The following is a 23,439-nucleotide window of genomic DNA, read 5'->3' as shown; positions in this document are numbered from 1 at the left end:
CACAGCCCTATTTGTCAAGAGGCTAGCATATCTTGTTGCTCTAAATGCTTTGATACAGAAACAGAAAACAGTTGTGCAGGTTAGTGCAGCTCCTACTGGACTGGAATCAATCAGAATTGATTTCTTGGACAAACTTCATCCAAGTGAATACATCGGCTCTGCAGCCCATCCGGCAGAAGACATGCTGAAAGATGTACTGTGCAGTGTGTCGAGAGTGAGACAGAGGTCTAGCACTAATGCTGGAAACAGATCACATCCAGCAGGTACACGTCTGGATGCACTGGTCCACTAAATGCTCGGACATGTTATGTCGGCCGGTGCTTGGTTGGCGAACTGGTCTTTCTCGGACTGCAGCTAATCAGTACACTAATATATGTTTGACATATCACGTTTGAAGCACAAATTAGGCAATGCAGGAACAGAATCTTGATTCGTTTTTGAGTAGCACTGCCGAGTTTAACAGTTTGATATGAGTTTTGAGTCGTTGAGGTTGAGTCATGTTAATGCAAATACCGATACGTTGAACGGTCCGTCAACTCACCACAGTGTATACATTATGCACCACACTTTCCAGAATTCAGTTTACTGAAGATAATACACGTCAATGGATTCATCCTTATTTTACCTGACAGTGGGACTTCCTCTCATATGGCTCTACATGTTTTAATCGTGCTACCAGGCTCAGGCGTATTTCTCTGACTCTGAGCTCTCTTACAACAATTACAATAGTGTATATGTATTTAAATGTATGTATTTCCTTACATATGTGTTTCAATGACGCCCTTCCCAAACTCACACATGTGCACTGAAACGCACACATGCACCTCCCCCAACCCCTCCTATTGTGCTCTTTATCTCTGCAGAAGAAGACAATTAGGGGAGTTCCTTTTGCTCTTATACATAAATGATATGGAGGTCATGGTTGAAAGCAATAGGCTCTAGCATTAGTTATGAATTCATAATTTGAAGCGGTAGGATGGGGCTTAATCCCATGTGTCATGTTCTCATCTCAGTTTAATTAAAAGTGACCTCGGAAAGAGCAATCACAATCTAATTTGGTTGGAGGCGTGACAGGGAGGGGGTGAAAGATGGGGTGTTATTGTGTGTCTGTGAGGACTATGACAATGTGTCTCAAGGTTTTGCACTCTTGCAATGTGCTACGGACATTTTTAAGTCTGTTTTAAGTGATTTTTTGTAACACTAGAGAGCAGAGAGACTCCCCAAAATAACCCAGAACAATGACCATTTTGTTTATGGAGTAGTTTGGGCTAACAGGTTATGTCAACTGCCTACTTATGTACCATTAGAAACGCAGCAACATGGATATTCCTTGGTCTTATTGTCTTGGTTTTAATTTGTATTAGTTGTGTTAGTGTTTTAATCAACAATTCAAGCTCAGAGGCCACCGAAACACTCCAACAGAGTCACACAAGTCAAGAAACACAATCAGGTAATCTCACAAGCTGTAAGCAAAGTTAAATGTTGCCTGTTGACTGTATAAAAAACAGACAGAGCTTCCAGGTCTGAAAAGTGAAACCAATGCCGAAATGTCCTAAACCTGCATTCTTTCTAATGGCCAGCTGGGGGCGAATCCACTGGTTTCACAACGAAGTCTGATTGCATGTAAGCTTATGAGAAAACAAACTCACTTTTCATTTGAGGTATTGCCCCAGTAAATGGTTTTCTAATGAGGTTACAGTGTCAATCAGTAGTTTCACGCTCTACCGTCTTGTCCAATCGCGGTCACTTATGGTTAAAAGAAAAACCAAGATGGCGACGCCCATAATGCTTAACTCAAGGCTTAGAAAACGGTAACCCACAAACCAATGGGTGATGTCATGATAGGTTTACACCCGTTGTAGTCATATCATCTAAAACACTTATTCAGGTGTTCAACCTAAAGTGAGGTTATAACCCCTTGTTGCATTTAACTACTGTGCATACAGCTTTTTCCACACTTAACTGCACATTATAATCAGTCCTGAAAGGTTCAACCGGTGCATCTGCATAATTGCCCTCTGAGCAGCTAAAGTGGCTAAATGCTATGATAAAACTATGGCAAAATAGGAAAGCAAAGTGAAGCAACATAAAGAAATAGAAAAATGTATATTTCAATGGAAGTATGGATACTCTACCTTCACTTGTGAGGCGTGCACTCACCACATGTATCATGTATGTATGTTTCTTAAACAAGTGTCAACAATAGAGATGAATGGGGCACTAGTTTTAAATGAAAACTGTGATAGTAAGTAATAAACAACTGGGAAAATGATTGAATATATTCGGAAAATAATGATTGAATTAATATTGCTCATCAGTTCATTCTGTGAGATCAGATCTACAACAGGTGTGGAAAATTGCTTCAGCCATTATTCCATATGGAAGTGTCGGCCTCCATTTTAGTGTGTAAGTGGAACCCAAATTACTTTTCTGGAGTTTTTCTCTCTCTCTCCGTTGGGAAGGTTGACAAAGCAGTCATTTAATCTAATTTAGTCAGACATCAAGTGGAGAGGGGTTTCTGAGATGAAGTGTCAGGAGATGGTAAAGATTAGTGGACAAGATTGATGATCGCATATCTCTCTGTCTCTCTGACAAGATGGCAAGGAGGAGTAAAGGGAGAGAGAGACCGGTGCAAGGACTGAAAGACAAACGGAGGCAGGCAGAGAGACATGTGGAGGCAGAAATGACTGAGACCTTGTTTTTTTTTTCTCCAGCAGAGTTATTTGTGAGGTCATTTGTCACAGAGAGCACCTCCCATCCAGCTGCATTAGGCCCTGATGTTAGATGTGCAGTGGAAGCTGTTCCAAACTTACGACACTTGGCAAAGGGTCGTGGGAGAGAAAGGGAGATGAGATCACAGGCTGTAGAGAGTGATGAGAGGATGGATGACAATTAAGAGAGTATAAGGGGGGTGCCTGAATCCAAACTTCCCTAACCCTAAGTAAAAAGGCTTTCTGGTAGTTACCCACATGATCAAACATAGACCGGATAAAGTGTGATCACCAAAGAAGTGGCAGATCAAAGAAACAGTGATGGTTTCAGAAAGCACTGACAAATCTGACTATTTACAATTTTCCTCCAATAGAAGCGTCAGCTCAGAGAATGCACAGTCATACAGTATGTGTTTCCTTTTTTGAAGAAAATGACAAGGACTGTCCTCACCAGAAAAACAGCCATTTCGGTCATCTGTGCAATCAACTTATTACGACACGAAGTAATTATTATGATGGGAGCAAAGGAGAAATTCAGGTGTAAAGTATAAAGAGCAACAAAGTTTGCATTGTGAGGAGGTTAAGTTGGATGTTCAGGCATAACTTTGTTGAAACATGTAACATGCTGAATTCAACACACAGGCTTTACTGGAGTGATAGGTTGACTGACTTTTGTTCGTTGTTGGAGACCACATATCTAAAACTATAAATGTAATAAAGAATGGTTTCGAGCCAAACTGTGAAGGCAGATAAAAGTTGTCATGAGCACGCTGGCTCATCTGCTCCTTAGCGTGACTATATTGTGAGTGTCTGTCCTCGCTTTTCTGTGATTTGTGGCTTTTTGTCACTGTTGTGATGTGAGCTCAGCAGGAAATACAGTTTAACATCTGCTGGATTCTTAACAGAATGTCTTCCACCATGCATATCCATGCATTTCACCACACAAGCACACAGATATCCTCTCAGAACTCTCATGCTCATTCAATTTTCTGCATTATTTAACATTTTCTTGTTCTGTCGCTTTTTTTTTTTCTTTTTTCGGTCTAGTACATGGGGGTGAGTGTACCAGCCACTGCCATCAGGGCTTCTTGCTGGTACATACATCTCCCTATTCCACCTACCTCATGTAGACAGAAGAGCAAAGAGGGTTTCTTGCCCTGGGACCATTGTCTTATTAAAAATATTGCTTGTCATAAGTAATGAGCGGCTTTTATGGAGTAATTCAGCTCATAAAGGACCAATAACATGATGAATTAAAGAAAATGAAAATCATTATAATTATTGCTGTGAGGTTTTTTCTCATTGCTTAAATGTGTCTGAGATGCTTAGCAACTTAAACAAAAACTGAATAAAATCATATAACATCAGTATCAAGTCATACATATTTATATTCTTATCATGAATTATGCACGAGAATTACTCATGGTGACTATGATCTTGCAGTAAAAGTGATATATATGGTAGAGTAGTAGTAGTAGTAGAGAGAGTTTAACAGCGTTACTTGCTGTATTCCAAGCTTAAACCAAAGTGACTATGATTCTGTAGATGCAAAGCCTCACCATAGCCTTTTCACACTTTTTAAGTTGTAAGAAAACAATATTCATTGGTATTTATTGGATGTTGTATCCATCTCTATTCAGTCGGCGCTTTTTTTCCAGCCACTCATCATATATTTTCCTGGCAGAAGTAGCATGACATAATGAGTGAGTGAATATTACAGCATATGAACAGAAGTATTAGTTTTTTTTTTGGAAATTGGACAATATTGCCTTGAGTCAGAATTTTCTCAGGCGGAATTAGTCTTCTGTCTCTATCTGTCACACACACAAACACAAGCATACACACACATAGACTTCCTGTTAGATATGCAAAGAAGTGGAAAATATGAATTTTGCCATTTGATCTCAGTGCGTTAAATTTTAAAACGTTGCCATTTTGGGACTATTTTCTCTTTAACTGACATTTCGTACTTGAAGGACCATCAAACGGGTTGGAGATTATTCCAGAGATGACAGATGATGCAAATGAAACATGAAGGAAAATATTCTGTATGAGACATGTTGAATAATGTATTCACTGAATATAGCTGTAACCAGTGCAAAAGTTTTTGGCTAAGTAAAGCCCACTGTCATCACTGTCCACTGTCTTTCATGTCTGAAAGAACCAGAACATACTCAATTACAGGGTTGGTATTGATGTCTGACCAGACACTAAATGATCATACTGTGTATATATCAGCAGAACTCAGTGACAGCTCTGTATGACCCGGAGAAAATGCGTTCTACATATTGCACAAAATGGGAAAACACCAGCATCTACACGTCAATAAATCTCAGATTGCTGGCTTTTTTTCTTGCCTTGGCACATTCACTCGATGAATTGTAATACCAACCTGGCACAGCTCTCTACTTATTTATGTATTTTTGATCATACTTTCAGGTCTCTTTAATTCTTCTTTCGCTGACAGTTCCCCAAACTCAGACATAAAGGCCCTGTGATCTATGATCCTCTTCTCTCATGTCTTGAATAGCCCCGAAGAAAAGGCATTTGGAAGATAAGGAACTTGGAAGTAATTTTACTCAGTGGGTGGAATTGTGTTGTTACAGTGAGGGTGGGTGGCTTTGCTGGGAGCTGGGAGCTTTTGAAAAAGTTGTTGAGTTTTTGTCATAGCTTCAGGATTGTACTTTTTTCTACACTTTATTTTTCTATCCCTTTATGTGTGTGCTTCTTCCCTTGCTTGTTATTTTATTTAATTGCTCTCATTTTAAATTGCAGTGCACCACCCCACCTAGATGAACTGAATAGTGAAGTAGTTAGTCAAGTTAAAGTCATAGAAAGTCTACTGAAGTATTTTGAACTTTCTGCCAAACCTGTCTGCCTAGACTTTACAATACTTCTCAAAAAAGTAACACAACCACTCCAAATTAATTTCAGTTTCAAAGTAAGAAAATTCAAGGAACAAATCCCGACGTATGAACATTTAACAGCAGCACTAGCAGAATGTGTTGGCTTTGAAAGACGTCTGACATTCAAAGGTTTAATATATGAGTCAAGCAAACTGCAAACAGCCATTAAATACATTATGTTTGATTATAAATAATAATTGTGATGCCAAAATAGCCAACACGGTCTCATCATTCTGTTTACAATTAACTGGTGTTATGCATTCAAACTGTGTGCAGTGCATAAGTGCAAGTGATACATCAACTCTCTCCCACGAAGAGTGGTCACAGGTAATAATTGCGTTTATAAATAATGACAGGAAGGCAAACAATTATTACATGGTTACGTGCTTTACACATTGGCTAAGACTGTAAGTCCATGCATCATTTGCAATGAGAGAGAAAGAGACAGTTACTAAAAAATATATTTATTAACTAACCCTTTATTTTAACATGCCGACTCTCATTCTCATTACAATACTTTTAACCAGATATAGAGAAAAAGGGTGCTGATCGTGTGAAGATATTTTAATTATAGTGTTTATTATTTTATTTTGCTTCCTTTTTTGGTGTAATCGATTCAACTTTTTTCCAAAACTCAAAATGTAATATGTTTAAGTGTAGGTCATGTTGAACATGTTAGAAAAAACCCCTGCTATTCTGACAGCTACTGTACCCGTGTCAGAAAGGCTGGAATATGGAATAGGTTTTGGCAATTATTATGTGTTTTTGTACTTTTACACAGTGAGCATGTATAAAGTTTGAAAAGAAAATTTGTCCAGCAAACTATGTAACTATTTAGGATCTAGTTGTCAACATGGTGCCCCTGGACAACTTCTGCTTAAAGCACATTTGCATTATGTCCTTTATAAATGTTATGCGGTGATGTGAGGTTCAACGGACGAATAGGTAGAAAAATATTTGCAATAGTTGTTCAAGGCTAATGTAATGGAATTCACTTGATACTGCATATCAGCATTGCACAAGCAAATGATTAAAGAAAAATATGTTATATAAATAAACAGTACAAGAAATATTGATATTACTGTTTGAGCAGCTCTGCAGTATTACTAAGGTGATGACAGAGATTATGGATGTGTGTGGGTGTTGTGACTGACTCTCCCTTTTCTTTGATGTACAAATGTACATTCTACATTTTTTACTGTGAGATGTCGAGCTTGATCAAACAAGACGCCTTTGACGAAAGGATCAGTTCATCTATCAGCCACAGGGGAGGTCTTTTGATTACAGATTTCAGATTAGCACTAAATGGCCAATTCATTCAATGTCAATTATGCTGATTGTTCAGTTTCTCTGCCAAAAGCTAATTGTTTTCCCTCATTTTAATCAACTGTGATATCAGTGAAGGTGACACATATGAAGCAGGGAATTGGTTGAAATGCGTTTACGCCACAGATCTTGTCTAAACTCTGCACAATTTGTCATTCACTCTGTAAGACTGTATTACCCACAGCATAACCTGAACCATGAACAAAATATAATAATTAGCTGGTCACTAAAAGATGCTTATTTCATGTTGTGACTAGGATACTGTACATATTACCATTAATCTTGACTATGGTGACTTGGGTAGACAATTCAAATTAACGCTGCGTCCTGGCCCACAGGTATTGTAAAGAAGCACCTTTCAAAAATACGCTCTCTTATGTATAAAATCTGTCTGAAGCTGAGCTATTTTCCTGGTCATGGACAATTTTCTCACGGACCTGATCACCTCTCTTAAAAACATTTTAATTCATTCTTGACAATCATCCCTGGGGGGGGTCAGGATTAGAAGCCTTCTATTGCTAATGGAGCCTTAATTCAGATGTTGTGATTCAGCCTTGCACCACTGCCACTGATGAATATGTATGTTCTTATCAACACCCTGTGCATGAATTTTCCACAATTTATAATGAATACCCCAGATTCATTCTGGTCCCAAGGGCCATGAAATGTATGCCTGTGAGAGACAATGTGGGCTGTCAATTACAGTCAAAATGGATAACATTTACTGTACAACATATCATTTATTCTATAATATTATATCATATTATATTATATTATATTACATGATATGACATTATATTATATTTTATTGAGAATTAAAGTATGTTTTAAATGTGCAGTCGGACATAAGAAAGACAATCTGACAATGATCTAACATCATTATTTAATCTTCTCAACATTTATACACATTATATGTCTTAAAATGAAGGGAAATTAGAGAAATCAGCACAGAGCTACTTAATATGATACTATGGTTCAGTATGTTATAAATGTTCCCAGCCGTCTCTTTTGCGTTTGCTTATTGATACATGAAGGCTTTTCTTTTCTTTTCTTTTCTTTTTCATTCAGAGTCAACTTTTGCTGAACTTCGCGAGGTTAACCACTCAGTTATGGAGGACAGTGGGTTGGCCGAGCATTGTCAGAATAGATTGAAGAGTAGAAAATGACAGTGATTAACATGGCGAGTTTTGTGGGTTGTTTGATTGAATTTCTTCGACTTTTTGAGATTTTCTTCTTCTTGGTATTACACACACAGATTGTGTGTCATGCCTGTGACGTCTTAGCTTTGGCAATGGAGCATGAGAAGCAAATGTTGACACTTGTAATTATGGGACACGCAGGAGAGGATGTAAAAAAAGGAGCGGAGGAGTTCTTGATGGATTGACAGACAGGAAGAAGGAGGACAGAAGGGTGCTGAAGTTCATTTTAAAAAGAGAGGCTATGAAGCTAAGGGAAGCAGGGAGATAGGGAAAAGTTTGAAGGATCAATTGAGGTACTAAAAATGACAGGGAGGCGTGGGATACAAAGAGGGGTAGGGATTAACGAAGATTAAGGTGTCTTCAAAGGCATTTAAATTGATAAATTTGGTGACTTACTTTTACAAAACTTCAAAATCAAATGAACTTCCTATCAGCTATAACACAGATTGCACCAGGCTTTTGAGTTAATCTCCACTTAATGCTCACATGCATGGCATAATGACTTTGAAATTTGTATTTGTTCCTTGATAGAGGTCAGTCGAAAAGTGATTTAGAAGGGTAAAGCGGAAAGGGGGGGACAGATAAAGAGACATAAATGGATGATGTAGAGTGTGAAGGATGAACATGCGAAGAGCAGACGAATGGAAAAGGTGAAGAGAAATGGTGATGGGGAAGAAGCGGAAGGATACCCTTTAGTAGAGAACAAAGAATCAATGGATGATTGTGAACACACAGACGCAAATCTGTCTTTCAAAATAAAAGTCTGTCTGGTGGACATTCATGCAGTCATCATGCTAGTTGCACTCCCTCAAACCTTGTGACATCCATGGCATTATGTGTTGTGATAAGAGTGTACATTCAGAGTGGCCTTCATAGAGCCTGACTGATATGGCAGTTGATATTGATATTGGAAGAGATATGAAACTGTTTTTTAGAGGTTTTAATGGAGACGACTGTTATTTTAGACTGTAAAGTTTATTGTTAAACTGTAAACTGTCCGGCCTCTGTAACATATTTTTTGCGTCTGATAAACACATTTTAGGGGTCATTGATAAGAATCGGTGTATATCTGTATCAGATATTACTCTTTTATCAGCATCTGCCCCAAAGACAATTATTGGTCTGTGCGCTTATCATGCTCTCAATCAGCGTCCTAGATTGTTTTGGCAATAGAGAAGTGCTCACTAACTCGGGTTTTACAAATTTGTGCTAAAAAAAGAGAGAAATTAGTTTCTTGGGTGCACAAAAATGGGACCAAAACAAAAGTATTTTATATTTATTTATTTTATTTTTTTTGAGTGTATGAATCAATTTGTTGTCACTCCACAATGATGGTGGGGTCTGTCTTGTATCTTCCTAGTTAGGAGGATGTGATTGTGCAGCATACCAATAGATACCCAGAGGTGTAATTACTTTGGTGATACAGTATTCTCCAAACCAGAGGGTGATATTAAAATGGTAACACAACACAACAATGCTTCTCTTTTGCTTCAGCCTGTTTAAAGTGGTTCACTCAGCTTTTTGTTGAAACATCCCAGATGCCACTTTAATTGTCATAATCTCACAGTGCCTCTCATTTACCCATCCTCACACACATTCACACACCAGTTGCAGCAAGCTACCATGTGAGGACTGACCATCCGGAGCAATTGGGGTTCAGTCTTGCTCAAGGACACTTGGACTGTTCTCAAGGTGACTGCTGTCTAGGTTTAGTGGACGATTGCTCCACCAGCATAGCCACAATTGCCCCGATGCTGTTGAACTGGGCCATTATCAAGCTTGTATTGTATATTCTAAACTCAGTATAAGCAGACTTTGACCAAACAAATCTAATGAGGCAGTGCTAACGTTGATCTTCACATTATTCATTTTGCTGTAGGGTCCACTGGCAGTTCCTGGACCTTTGAGGCTGTGTCAGTGTACAGTACATGCACTCTATATGAATATATACATCCACGCAAAACAGACACAAATACACTTGCAGAGGAAGAGAGATGAAGACGGCATCCTCCACCTTCCACTTTCCAGTGCAGTCCAAAGGGCACTTCAAGGGCTTGGCTCTAGTTCTCCCCTTGAACTTTATCACCAGACAGAAAGATGGCATTATGTCCTTATCTCAACAAACAGGGTGTGTGTTTGTGTGTGTGTGTGTGTGCGCGCATGTGATGTGCGATGACATTAAGGTTTTATCTGTGCACATGGAGCTGGAAGCGCAATGATTATAGAGCATTACTGCTAAAGGACTGAAAGGTTGGCTGTTTTTTGTGTGTGTCTGTGTGTGTCTGTGTGCAAGGAGCACCAAAGGTTAGCGCTATTGACTGCCGCTAGTGCAGCCACTAATGGGGATGCCAGTAAGTACTTTAGAGATGATACAGATTTGTGTGTGTGTGTGTGTGTGTGTGTGAGAGAGAGAGAGAGAAAGCTTGTCATCGCATATTTCTTTCACTTTGGCAATGTGCTTATCTGCTGTCTCTTTCCCTCTCCCCTCCTCGGTTTCCCTGCTATGTACTCAAACTCTTAAACATGCGCAAACACACACACACTCGCCCACACTTTGCCTCACCTACACACTCTTCATGGACTCTATGCCCTACAAGCATCCATTTCGCTCCTCGCTCTTCCACCATCATGTTTCCATCTCTATTAGTTTACCTTGCCTTTATCAATTTATCTCCCTTTACTCTCATCAACAACAAAAAAACATGTGTGTCCCCATACACGCCAGAGATCATTATATCGAATGATGGCTCACTCACTACAAACACAACAAAGCTAAACACTCTTCATGAGATGGGTGACAGAGGTGCGACTGTAGTGTTCAGGGAGAAAACAAGTGGGAGAAAGAAATTAAACGTGTTTCTTCAACCCTTCATATCCTCCCTATACTTCCGCCGCTTCGATTATGGAACATGTTTACGGCTGCATCCACTGGTAATTCCCATGCTCAGCTCCTAATGGGATCCATGTTATTGAAGATGTAGTAGATGTGAAATTGGAACTGTCTTGGGTGAAAGAGAGGGAGATCGGTGACAGGAAGAAAAAAGGGAGGAGAGCGGGAGAGAGATGAAGCACAGTGAAATCAGAAATGAAAAGGGGCAGTTAGTGGGAGAGAAAAATGCAGGCTTTGTGCAGTGAAGAAGGACAAACTGGGAGATGATTGTGGATGGGAGACTCTGGGCAAAGACACAGAAACAGATAAAAGCATTCAATGTTTCAATGGAAGCCACAGAGATGCTGTAAGTACAGTACCTTGCTGACAGCTGACAATAAAGCAAAAGGCTTTCTTTTCCTAAAGCCTCTTACAGTGTATGGCTGAATGGCCACAAACAAACATGGTAGCTTTTAAGAGGCGCATCTGACAAGTAGGCTGTGTTGAAATGCATTCTGTATGTTACTTTATTTAGTTCTTGCAGAGAGCACAAATATGTTCCCCAGCAGATACAGATATCTCAACAGTGAAACAGACAAGGGAACCAGTCGAGCCTGTGTAATTGAAAGGTGTTGTCCTGTAATTACTATATACAGATATTTTTTGAGTATTCTTGTATAGACAGGCTTTTCTTATCGGTGTATAATAAAATCCTTTGTAATGACTCATGCATCACATTGTGTAAGTTCAAAGAAGCTTGACAAGAATGTGTCTCTAACTACTGTAATTTACTGAGCCTCGAGCACTTAAGAACAGAGAATTGCAAATGTGCTTTTTTTGAAAAAGGTGCAGAGCCTTTACACTGTCGGTGCTGCATGTTGAGCATTTGTTTTTCTTTTATCGCAGAGTGCGTAAACACAGAGCACAAAAACAAGGCAAACCCAACATCTACCCAGGCACCTTCCTCCCCTCACAAAGACGAAACAAAAAAAAATCTGTTATAGACAGAGATCACTAGTGCCTGTGCCCACAGCCAAGTGCCAGAAGGAGGGAGGGATGCCATTTGGCCATGATGAATTTACTCTTTTATCAGACCACAAAATAAACATGAATTAGCTAGCTAGCATGCTATTTCATAACTGTATGTTCAGTGGTGTCTGGTGTTAATGGGTTTTGTTTGTGTTATTTTTTTTAATATATTTTTTATTTTATTTATTTGCAGTTGGTTTGTAGAACAAACAGCCAGTGGCGAAGCTGATTCAGCTGATTGTGAGCTGTTGCTTCCCTGGTAAACACACCGACTTACTCAGCTGCTGCAACTGCTGTGTCTCTGGGCTCATTAGGCAGCGGCAACCTGGCCCTGTCTGCTCCACATAATGAGCCCAAAGACACAGCAAAGAGCAGCTCCGGAGGATGAGTGACTCTAAGAGGAGCAGCAGAAGACCAGGAAGGATGCAGAAGAAGTTGGTGTGTTTACTGAGATAACGACAGCTCATATAACCCTGTATCAAAACAGCAAAGAAAACAAACACAACCAGAGCTACTGTGTGCGTTAACAGTTAGAGTCAAGCATAGAGAATGCAGCCAATTGGTCCACTAACTAATCAGAGGCAGAGTAGGGCAGATCTGGGATCCATAATCCTGATTCACGCAGGAATCACATTATTAACTTAAAAATCGATTGAGGGGAATGGGAATATGAGGGAAGTCATTGTAGCACCAAAACTTTTTACATGAGGGGGTTGGAGTAGATGGTTGTCAAGTCTGTGACTTCTGCTCCAAAGACCATGCTTTGCCCTGAAGTCCCCGGATCAGCAGTCAGTTTGGATTTCCTTGTAACCATGAAAACAATCTCCAACCAAACACTTTTCATTTCTCACTTCATTTTTGTACATGGTGTTTTTGATGGCCCAATTCAAGCATCATACTGTATGATCCCTTTGAATCCTGCTGACTTCAGTTGAAACTCATGTCTGTATCGTAATGAAAAGTGACAACTTTCCGCTATGCTGTGTCAAGAAACACACACACACACACAAACACAGTCCAATTTCCAAGCGCTGCGACCCGTGGAGACCCTCTGCTGTGTGTGCACATGTGTTTATTGTGTGCACAATTGAGGGATCGCAGGCACAAGTGTAATAGCTTGAGTAGTGTGTATGTGTGTTGATATTTTTGCTGTAAGTCAAAGTTCATTCATTTTGTTCTCTCTTGACTACACCATTTGTCACATGTGATATCTGAGACTGAGACACTATTTCAGCATTTTCAACATTTCTGAAAATCTGGCATCACATTTGTTCCTGCCTTGTGGTTTCATTTTATATCCACCACCCCTTTCTTTGCCTTGTTCACCTCAGCTTTTCTGTCATTTTCACTTTTCTCCTGTTCCCATCATGTAGTAACCTGTTCTCCTCAGACATGTTCGTGGTGCTTTAATAATACCGTGGACTCTTTTGGGATGTATCTGTCTGTATCTCTCTCATATGCACAAAACAAACAAATTATACACTTGAAGTCCTGTTTGCCCACTCAGTGACAGCCATGTTATCTCCTTCTTCCTTGTCTCTCTAATAGGGTCAGACTCAGGGTCAGATAGTCTCCTTTCAACAGGCCCCAGCAGGAAATGGAGGAATAAAATGATTTGATAATTGAGGACCGAAGATGTAATCTGACTTCAGGGTCAACTAATCTATTATCTTGGCTTTGCTTTGACTTTAGGGCACAGTGCCCCGTGGCTAAGATTTTGCAGGAGGCATTTTGTGTCGGAGTTATGTTTAATAACTTATTTATGAAGTGTCCCACTTGCTCTCAGCGAGGAGTACACATTCTCTTTTGTGAGTGAGTGATATTGAAATTACTGATGACATCTTTGAGTTTGTCTCAGTAGGTATGATGTAGATTCAACTTAGCATTGTTATGACAGGTGCGCGTACACCTGTGGAAGCTAAGCATAATTGTCTTGATGCCAAAATTGAGACATAACTAAATTGCATTTCATCAGTATTTAAAGTGCTTACACCAGTTAAATTCACTGCAGCAGTGTATCGGTAAGCTGTTCAGCCATCAAGTCACATTAGAAGCTTATCGTTTAAAATTAAATGCGAATGTGCGTACATGTGTATCATATGATTGGCCTCCTACTAGGAACTAATTGCAGATAAGTACAGCTCTGCAGCTTTCCTAAATAGAGGAGATATGATGACTGTCCTAGTTAAAAGAAGTCGATTGAAAGCTTTTAATCTCATAAGAAGTTTGGACCAGAAAGCAAGCACAAGAGAAAATTAGCGAGTTAAGAGAAAACAAATGTATGCTCAATTTGATTTTTAATTATATCCCAAGTGGCAAAGAGCATGCCTTTTTAGAAATAGTTTATTGTGGAGAAATCCTTCCATTTTACAGAACAAACAGGGTCATGTAGATTAAAGTATCATTGCCGAAGATGTTGGTGTCAAGCTAGTTATTTTAAGAACTCCGATACTTTCCTAAATGTCACGCATTCATTTAAAGTAAAAACTTATTTTCCTGCAGAATGACTACTTAACATCTCAGTAAAGCAAAAGTGATAGCTGTGTAGGCTATTAACTGTGATTAAAGGAAGAAAGGCACATGTCGTTCATCTCCGAAATATCAAAACCCTGTTAACAATAGAACACTATGTAGGAGGTTAATTATTGAATCAAGTATGTAATTATTAATTCAATTTCACAGCTGAGAGCGTTTCCTTACAGTGTTTCCACGGACAGTTGAAATGTACTTATAGCACTTTAATATAAACCTGTTTTATCATTTAAAGAAAAAAAACCTCAATTAAAGTTAAAATGATGGAAATTGCCAGCCCCCAGAGTTACCTGTAAAACATGAGTGCACTGTGAGGTCAGCTCCTCTGGCTGATGACTTTAACATATGCTTCTACCCCTGGAGGCCAGATCAGATGTGTAATTGAGGGCCATAACAGCTGGTTCTCTCCACCATATACAGCTGGTTATTCCCTTCATTGCTCACTCACTCAAACACCGACCCTTCATACTGTGTACTAATATGACCCACCTCTTTCTTCCTAGTGGAAACTGCTTCATCTCATGTTGTATGGTTGTTACACCAACACTGATTCAGTCTATAAGGATATGACTTACAGTGACCCCATATGCAAAAAAAAGAAATGTCATTCTCTTGAAGCCAACTTGGATGTTTTCAGAACAATTTTTCAACAACCAGCAAGGCATAATTTGTGGACTTCTTCACTGTCTGACTCCTCAGTTAAAAAGTTAACATAAAAATGTCTTATACAACTCTCTGTGTGATACAACGTGTTAGTAGTGTTTAGTTTGCTGTGTTTATGTATAGTATGTGTGTGTGTCTATGCATGATTGACACGTATGAAGATAAACCCATATCTGGTGTCATGTGGTGTACCTTTCATATAGTGCAGTCAGTGAGAGGGGAAGGGGGAGTGACAGATGGACAGTTGGACTGAACACCGATGGATGGATGGATGAAAAAAGGCAGCAGAATCATTTCATATTGGGTCAAAGATTAGACAACGTGTAGAAGCAGAGCTGGCTCACAGGAACACTTCAGCAGCACACAAACATCTACAAGACTTCTCTCTCCCTGTCAATTCATCTCCATCTGTCTCACTCTCACAGCCATGCACAAACCTTTCAGCTAACCTTTCAGTCCACTCATCTGACCTTGCCTTAGGCAATTTCGGTTGGTATAGGTTCTGACATTTTGGGGCATGGGTTAATCTTCTAATTCACCTGTGTTCTGCTCTCTTCTGCCATGTTTTCCCCCACACTGACATGACCTACCATCAGCTGGGCCACTGAGCTAATACTGGGTATTACTTCTTTGCAGCAGTTGTCATAAAGATGGTTTAAGAGGGCAATAAAAGCCCGTAATGTGAAGATGATTGTCTGTTCTTTTGGCTCATATTCTATTTTTAAAGCTATGATGCTATCGCATCAACATGAGTAAACAATAATATTTGTAATAACTGGCCTGTTCATTGATGCATAAAATATCTAAGGTGTACAGAGTCGCATTAAACATTTTACTATTGCAACCCCATTGGCCTTTTGTGAAGTAGGAGTGCAGAATATTTATCAGGTAGTCTTCACAGAGAACAGTTGTATTTAGTTTGAGATCATGGTGGCTTAGAAAGTAATTGCATGCAATGACATTTGTAAGTATTTCCAAACAAAATGTTTGTTCTGTTTAGTTATTCATTTAACCATAAGTGGTTAAAGGTTGAAGCTCATTAAACATTTATGTGACCCAGCCAATATTTTGAGTGGGTGAGCTTAAGGCTAAATTTGGTAATAAGACTAAATTCCATTTTTTAAAATTTCATTGAGAAAAATAAGAATTTAAATCATCTTCCTTGGTAAGAAAAAAAAAAACCCAAAACATTAACTTTAACACATATCTCAGCATCGCGCCTGAAAACCGGCCAAAGTTAGTGTACCCATCCGGGTGTTGTGTGTCCATCACAGCTGAATGCTGCAGAGTCATTTGACGCCAGAGTGAATGCTGATATATGTGCCTTCACGTTACAGACAAAAGCCAGATGTTATTTGGTGTTAGTGGGCTTCTGTCCAGTGTGTTTGGGAATAATTTTAAAGCGCACATAAACAACAAAAGGTAAACAAAATTGCACTTTTCAAATGGTATGGGTTTAAATGCAGAATACGAGCTTGTGACCTGAATCTACATCATTGTATTAGCCAGTTTTCCTACAGTAACTGGTGGTTAGACGGGTGTTTTATATGTGTAATGGATAGGCATGCTAAAGGTGTAAAATAAAAAATAAAAATACTACTGGAAAAGCTTGAGCAAATCAATTAAACAACATACACACAAACATGCACACACACACACACACACGCACACACACAGCAGTTTACCTAAGATCTATCAAGACCGCTTATTCTATTTGTTCCAGCCATTGATCTGCTCATATCTAAATGTCAGCTTGCATATCGTCATATTTGCTGGGGCTGGTCGTGGTGGATGTGTGCAACTGTGCGTGCATGCTTGTGTGTGTGTGTGTGTGTGTGTGTGTGTGTGTGTGTGTGTGTGTGTGTGTGTTTGCAATTGTGTTATACATTGTCTCTGTGGATTTGGCTGTGCTGGTATCTGCGGACTGATCAATAAACTCAAAGGCCGACATTCGCGCGCATGCCGACAAAGTCTTGTGTGCCTCTGCGTACACACATAGATTCACACACACACACACCAACACACACACCAACACACACACACACACACACACACACACACACACACACACACACACACACACACATTGCGAGGATGATAGATGTCTTGCATGTTGGCCCTTTTACCCTTTGCCATCACAGCACATACTATCACAGACTTCTGCTGTCCTAGCATTATATTATATGTCAGAGAGAGAGAGAGAGAGAGAGAGAGAGAGAGGAGACGGGGACATCATGGACAGAGAAACGTATAGCTGCTGAGAAATGTCTGCTGCTGATAGGACAAAAAGAAAATAGTGAATGACTCTGCTGCTCTTTCCTCTTGTTTTCATCAGAAAGTGAGTGATTGATCAATAATGCCAATGGTGTGTGTGGTGGGTTGGTGAGCAGGGCGAGACCTTGTCAAAATGAGTTTTGGTGGCTTTTGTTGAGTGTGACAGCTCTCTGTCGGTATGTGTGTGTGTGTGGGTGAGAGAGCGAGAGAAGGAGCAAGCCACCTCGTCAAACAGGGTTCGCAAAGAGACAACGTTCATGAGCATTCACTAAAAAACTCTCTCCCTCGCACACACACACACACATAGACACAATCTGCTTTTTCAATATCTCTGTTTCCCTGCCGCACTAGCATACAAGCAAAACCTTTAGGGACTTTAAAGATTGCTGGTGTGTGACCACGGCTGGATCAGACTAATTAAACAGACAGTAATGGTTGTGATTTAGAGTCATTAGTTGTTGGGAGGAATCACAAAGGCCTTTGAAACCCCTATGACTCATGTCATGGTATGGTCCATTGCATCCATGACCAAGGCTTTGTTACATTGCCCTCTGCTTCCTTATAAAAAAATCCCTTTTTTACACTGCACTGATATAAAAGTCACATTTTTATCACTTTCCTAGATTTCACACAAGATTCTTTCACTATTAACAAACACTGTTCTGTGATGTCTGCATCGCCTACCTATAAAAAACAATAAGCCTTGTTCTTGTTTTTATTCTGAGTGCATAATCACCAGATACTATATACTAAAAAATGTATAAAAAAATGTAGTCATGGCTACAACAAGGGGAAAAAAAGAAAATATCCTTCTTATAGTATTTCTTCCTCTGTCGCCAGCTACTGAACCTTATCAGATGGCACCATCAGGTGTGTAGTGAGGCTAGTGAAGTGCTCTGCAGTGCGTTGGCATTTTACCAGTGAACATTACTTTTTTTTTTGCTGTGTGACGGTCGCTGAAATCTTCATTTTATGGCCATGAGATGCAAAAAAATAAGCTACTAGAATGTGACTCTCACTGGTAAGAATTGAGACCTGACAATCGTGGCTCTCTGCAGATGGAAGAAATGTATTGTCAGTGTAAAGTACTTGTGGCATGCATGTGCTCAAAAACTCCAAAGGAGACCCTTTCATCCACTCGATATTTTTTTATGGACTAAAACCTTTGTCAGCATATGCTTTAATCGATGTATTAATCATCTGCCATTTGTCCAACTCAATCACTGAACACTTTCATCAAAATGTGTGCCATTACTCTGCACTACCATGAGAATACCTTTTATGCCTGAGTGGCCCCACTATATTTTATTAGATTTATCGCTTACTTAAAGTCCCTTGAATCATTACTTTCTCGTGGTCTAGTCTCACTTTTGCTACTGAAAGTATTCTGAAGCAATAAGAGCATAACCTGTAGACAAGACACCCGGATGTCCTGAGAATAAAAAACAATATTCAGTTTATTCTTGGCTGATGTATGTATTTGTTGTGTGTTAGCCAGCAGTCTCTGGGCAGAATGACCTCCCCGTGGCTTGTGTAAAACTCTATCTAATGTGACAATTCACTGCTTCAGTCTTAGCTATCATGTCCAAGATGTGTATGTCCGTGAGTGTTGGGTGAGTTTATGTCTCTGCAGGTATCCTCTGTTTTCATGATGATGTATGCAAGTGTATGTGGTGTGGGATGCACATTTGTGTTTGTTTATTCATACAACATGGCAGCGGAAAAACAAACACGACGCTTGAGATTAGCAGTCTTAGCAGCTCGTGTGCTAACAGAATGCATGCCAATTGAGTGCCTGTTTGTGCGTTTGTATATTGGTATTTCCCTGTTTGCACGCCATCAATCAGAGCTCAGTGCTCCTCTGCCAAGTATGGAAATCCATGGAGCAAAGGTTTGTCATAATGCGCCGCCCTCTGCTCGACATCATCTCTTTTTAACACACAAATGGGCGCACACACATACATAATTCCAAAACACACACGGCATCAGACATGCATAAGGCATACTGTGGGAGTAGCGTGAGTGAGGCTAGTGACATTAAGCCTAAATGGCAGCGGTGACATGAAGCAGTTATGATGTATCAGGGAGAAAATGCCGCAGTTAGCATGCGCTAAATACTCAATTCATAAACAGGGAGGGTTAAAGACGGGGAGACTGAATGGGAGAGATGGGTTGAATGAAAATGAAGTGAGAGGGCGAGAGGGTAATCTCCTCTCCTTATTATGTGTAGCGCCGGAGTGGTAATTTTTCAATGTGTTTTTCAACAGATTTCTGAGACATGCAAGTTAGACACAGGGGGAAGGGTCTGTGATTAAGTAAGAGACAGCAAGGGAATGAAAGAGGATGGTGCAAAGAGGTTACATAGCTCACTAATTGATGAAAGGGAGTGTTTAAGTGGGAACATGTTAACCCTGAGTTGTATGTATGAGGCTGTCAAGAGCCTTGAAAGGGGAAAAGGACTGACAGTAGACATGCTAGCAGGAAGGCAGTAACAAAAGGTTGTAAATGGCTGGACAGACCACCATGTGTGGTAATAATTGGACTGGAAAGCTTTCACATGCAATTATGAAATGAGTGTGTATCACTGGAGTAGAAACCAAATGTTATGAGCGCGCTGCTTCTGTATAGGTACATTTTTATCGCACTTTAGAAAACACACTTTAGGTACACAAAACAGAATTGCCCTGATAATTAATTAATTGTTAATTAGAAACTTAGGATTAGGTAGATAATGAAGAATTACCAGAGAACAGAGAATCAGAGTTAAGTTGTGGGTAGTACTTTATTCGAAGGGGTGTGCAAGAAAACGATTCATGACACTGCTAGAAAAGCATTTAACAGTGGCACTCATAGAGTGCATACCAACAGGCCCCTTTAATTCAATCAAGCCAGCATCAAGTAAAATTCAAATCTGTCAGATCTGGATTTTTATTTGGATCTGCACCAACTTTTACTCACTCATTGATACCAGCCACCTAAGTACAACAGATTTTTTTTTTTTTTTTATCCGGTTCCACGGTCTCTTCTGGGACGAGACCCATCCTCCATCCAAGTGTTTTTTGGAAATCTGTTCAGTAGTTTTTGTGTAATCTTGTTGACAAACCAACCAACCAACAAACACACGTGGGCAGAAACATAACCTCCTTGTTCTAACATGTAAAGGCATCTTAATGACTAACCCAAATTGTAACACTCTAGTTAAAGTCAAGCGTAATATTCCTGACACAATAATAATGGTCTCATGACAGCTGATGTCAAAACAGACAGCATAAACATGTGATGTAATGTTGATACACGATTAGGTTTTATTACAGGTTATGTTGGTTGATATCAAATTGTCATAACAAAGACGTCTCAGACATAGCATTGATATGCGTTCATTACGACGCCTTCATGTTCATGTCAGGTGTCGTGTCAGTCTAATGCATGCCCATTCAAATAAAGATTTACTTTAAAGGGACACATCATACTCAGTAGTTACTAAGTAATCCCGCATTACTTTGTGATTATGATTTAAACACCGTTATGAAGTAGCCACTGAGTTTATACTGGGGAATTCACAATTAGTTTATTTAGAAACTGACCAGAGTGAGCTGGATTCTTGAAAAAAAATGTTATCCTCATTTTCAGACTGCATACTGTATGTATTACTAATTATGTCATATTCCACAGTACCCTATGTAGTACTGATGTTACCACTACATCATTGGGAAATCAATAAAGATGGACATTACAGCGTCAGTGATTACTGATTGTAGTCTCTGGCAATCACACTACACGAAATCTACGTCTCTCTTCTTCTTTTTCTATTTGCGTATCCTCTCTATCCTTCTCTCCATACCTCTCTCGTCCGTGCATGCTTTCCTCCCACCTCTCTGATGTTCCAGTTTCTCTGTATATTTGCCTTCCGTCTTAGAGCATTCAGTTGGATTGAAGGGTTTGAGTTGATAACAGTAATCGTACTCGTCCACCTCGAGACCCAGACAGAGCCACCTTATCCCCCTACGCACTTATGCAGACACAGACACACAAATGAATTATAGTCATCTAAAAGCAGGCTTGGACAGACCGGGCTGATAGCATGGTCATTTTTCCTGTGCGCCAATGGATACATAACCATACAGTGCAGCAAGTAAAACATACTTTTTTTTTGGACAAATAATGCAGCAATGAGGGAATGCAGTGGTAGAAATGAGTCTGTGGAAGTGTGTGTTCTTGTGTTTTTAGATGTTTGTCCTTGTGTAATTTTGTATGCGCGTCTGTACTTTCACAGCTTGTGCCTGCATGTTTAAGCGTGAAGCTTAGATATTCCTAGTTTGGAGGCTGGCCTGTGGACTATTTGCTTGATTTGATCACAAATAGTGCATGAAATTAAATTACACAACTAATTTTCAATTTAGAGCACTTTATTCAATAGCAACGCCCACTCGGCCTCTTCATGCTTCCCCCACAATGTACTTAGGCAATATCTGCTTTTGCATTAATATTTCTTACTCTCTCACACAGAAACAAAACAGCCATATTTACTGTATACTCTGCATATGCTTATTATGTTTATTGTGTTTGTGTGTGTGTGCGGACTGTTTCTTTAGGTGTTACGACTAAAATATGTCGAAGCTTGAATACCTAGGCTGCATACTCCTACATGTTTTAGGTGCCATTCTTTCATATTTACTGTATCTTACCTATTTAATGAATGTTTAGACTGATGGAATAACAGTTACACAGAAAGGACCCAAACGCAAGACATGCAGGCAGGCAGGTAGCAAGCAAGCAAGCTTTAATGAGCTGATTGTCCAAAATCCCAAAGTGCGAACTATAAAAAGTCAGGCAAAGAAAAATACAAAAATAACACAAAACCTGAGGAAAAAACAGAAAATCACAGGAACAAATCAGGAACACAGGAAATACACCAGGACCGGGGAACAGGCACAAGAGCACAGGAGGAAACTAAACTAACGAGGGGATGAGGTGCAGGTGGAAACACTGGGAACAGTGCAGTTGGCAGTGTTGAGGCTGATGTGACACAGGTGTGGTGGGAAATCAGGAGGACGACAGGGAACACAGGTGACAACAAGACACATGACTACAAAATTAAGCAGGAAATAGCTCACCATGTAAGTAAAAATATATTTTAAATGCTATCTGCTCCGTGTCTGAGGCCCTTTTCCATTTCACATAACTCAAATATGTCTCATATGAATGTAACTGTGCTCCAACTGCTTTGTGAATAAAGTGAAACTGAGGTCAGGCCTTGGTATGAGCAGCAGACCTTCGTGTCAGCCGGCAGTGGCCTGAATCGATGGTTGCCTCTTTGTTGGACTCATTCAGGACTGACATGTGGACGGAGGTCATTACAGGAACATAATGGTGTTTGGCTGTATCATGGCCACTATCCGAAACACATATGAGACATGGTGGTATGGTTTTGCAGATCCTGTCCGTCTGCTTTCAGACTTTGAGAAAAGACTTATATTGACACTGAGTGATTGGATTTGTGCCGGACTGCAGAGCTGGTGTTTGTTTGATCTTTCTGACTTCAGAATAGTGAGTAGGAATGGAGCCTTTGTGGAGCTGGTCAGAGAGGTCACAAGGATCTTTGTGGTGGCATTAAGTGACTCCTACCTGCCATGTAGGCATTGAGTTGTTATCAAGGCCGTGGTAGTTGTGTGTGGACAAACACTAATGCACATGCACACAAACAAGGCAGTATTGGATGTTGGCAGGAGCATTTGTATGTGTGCTTAAGAGAGACAGTGAGAGAGGGAGAGCGAGTGTATTGAACAGATCCAACCCCTCAGGAATCACGTCTAGTGTTAGGAGTCTGCCCTTTCGCTAATTAGCTTGAAACATCTGTCCAGACGGCTGCCAGAGGAAAGTTAGAATGGAAGAAGTGGATAGCTCGCATGCGCCCAACACGAGCAAACAAC

General features: G+C 39.9%; 1 protein-coding gene across 1 annotated transcript in view; it reads left to right on the top strand.

Annotated features, from left to right (window-relative positions):
• Positions 1-23,439, top strand: part of grid2 (glutamate receptor, ionotropic, delta 2) — a 406,897-nt gene that overhangs the window by 215,029 nt on the left and 168,429 nt on the right. The gene's annotated exons all lie outside the window — the stretch shown is intronic.

Source organism: Pagrus major, chromosome 5 (assembly GCF_040436345.1).
Source record: "Pagrus major chromosome 5, Pma_NU_1.0".
Taxonomy (NCBI): Eukaryota; Metazoa; Chordata; class Actinopteri; order Spariformes; family Sparidae; genus Pagrus; species Pagrus major.
This window is presented reverse-complemented; position numbering and strand designations above follow the sequence as displayed.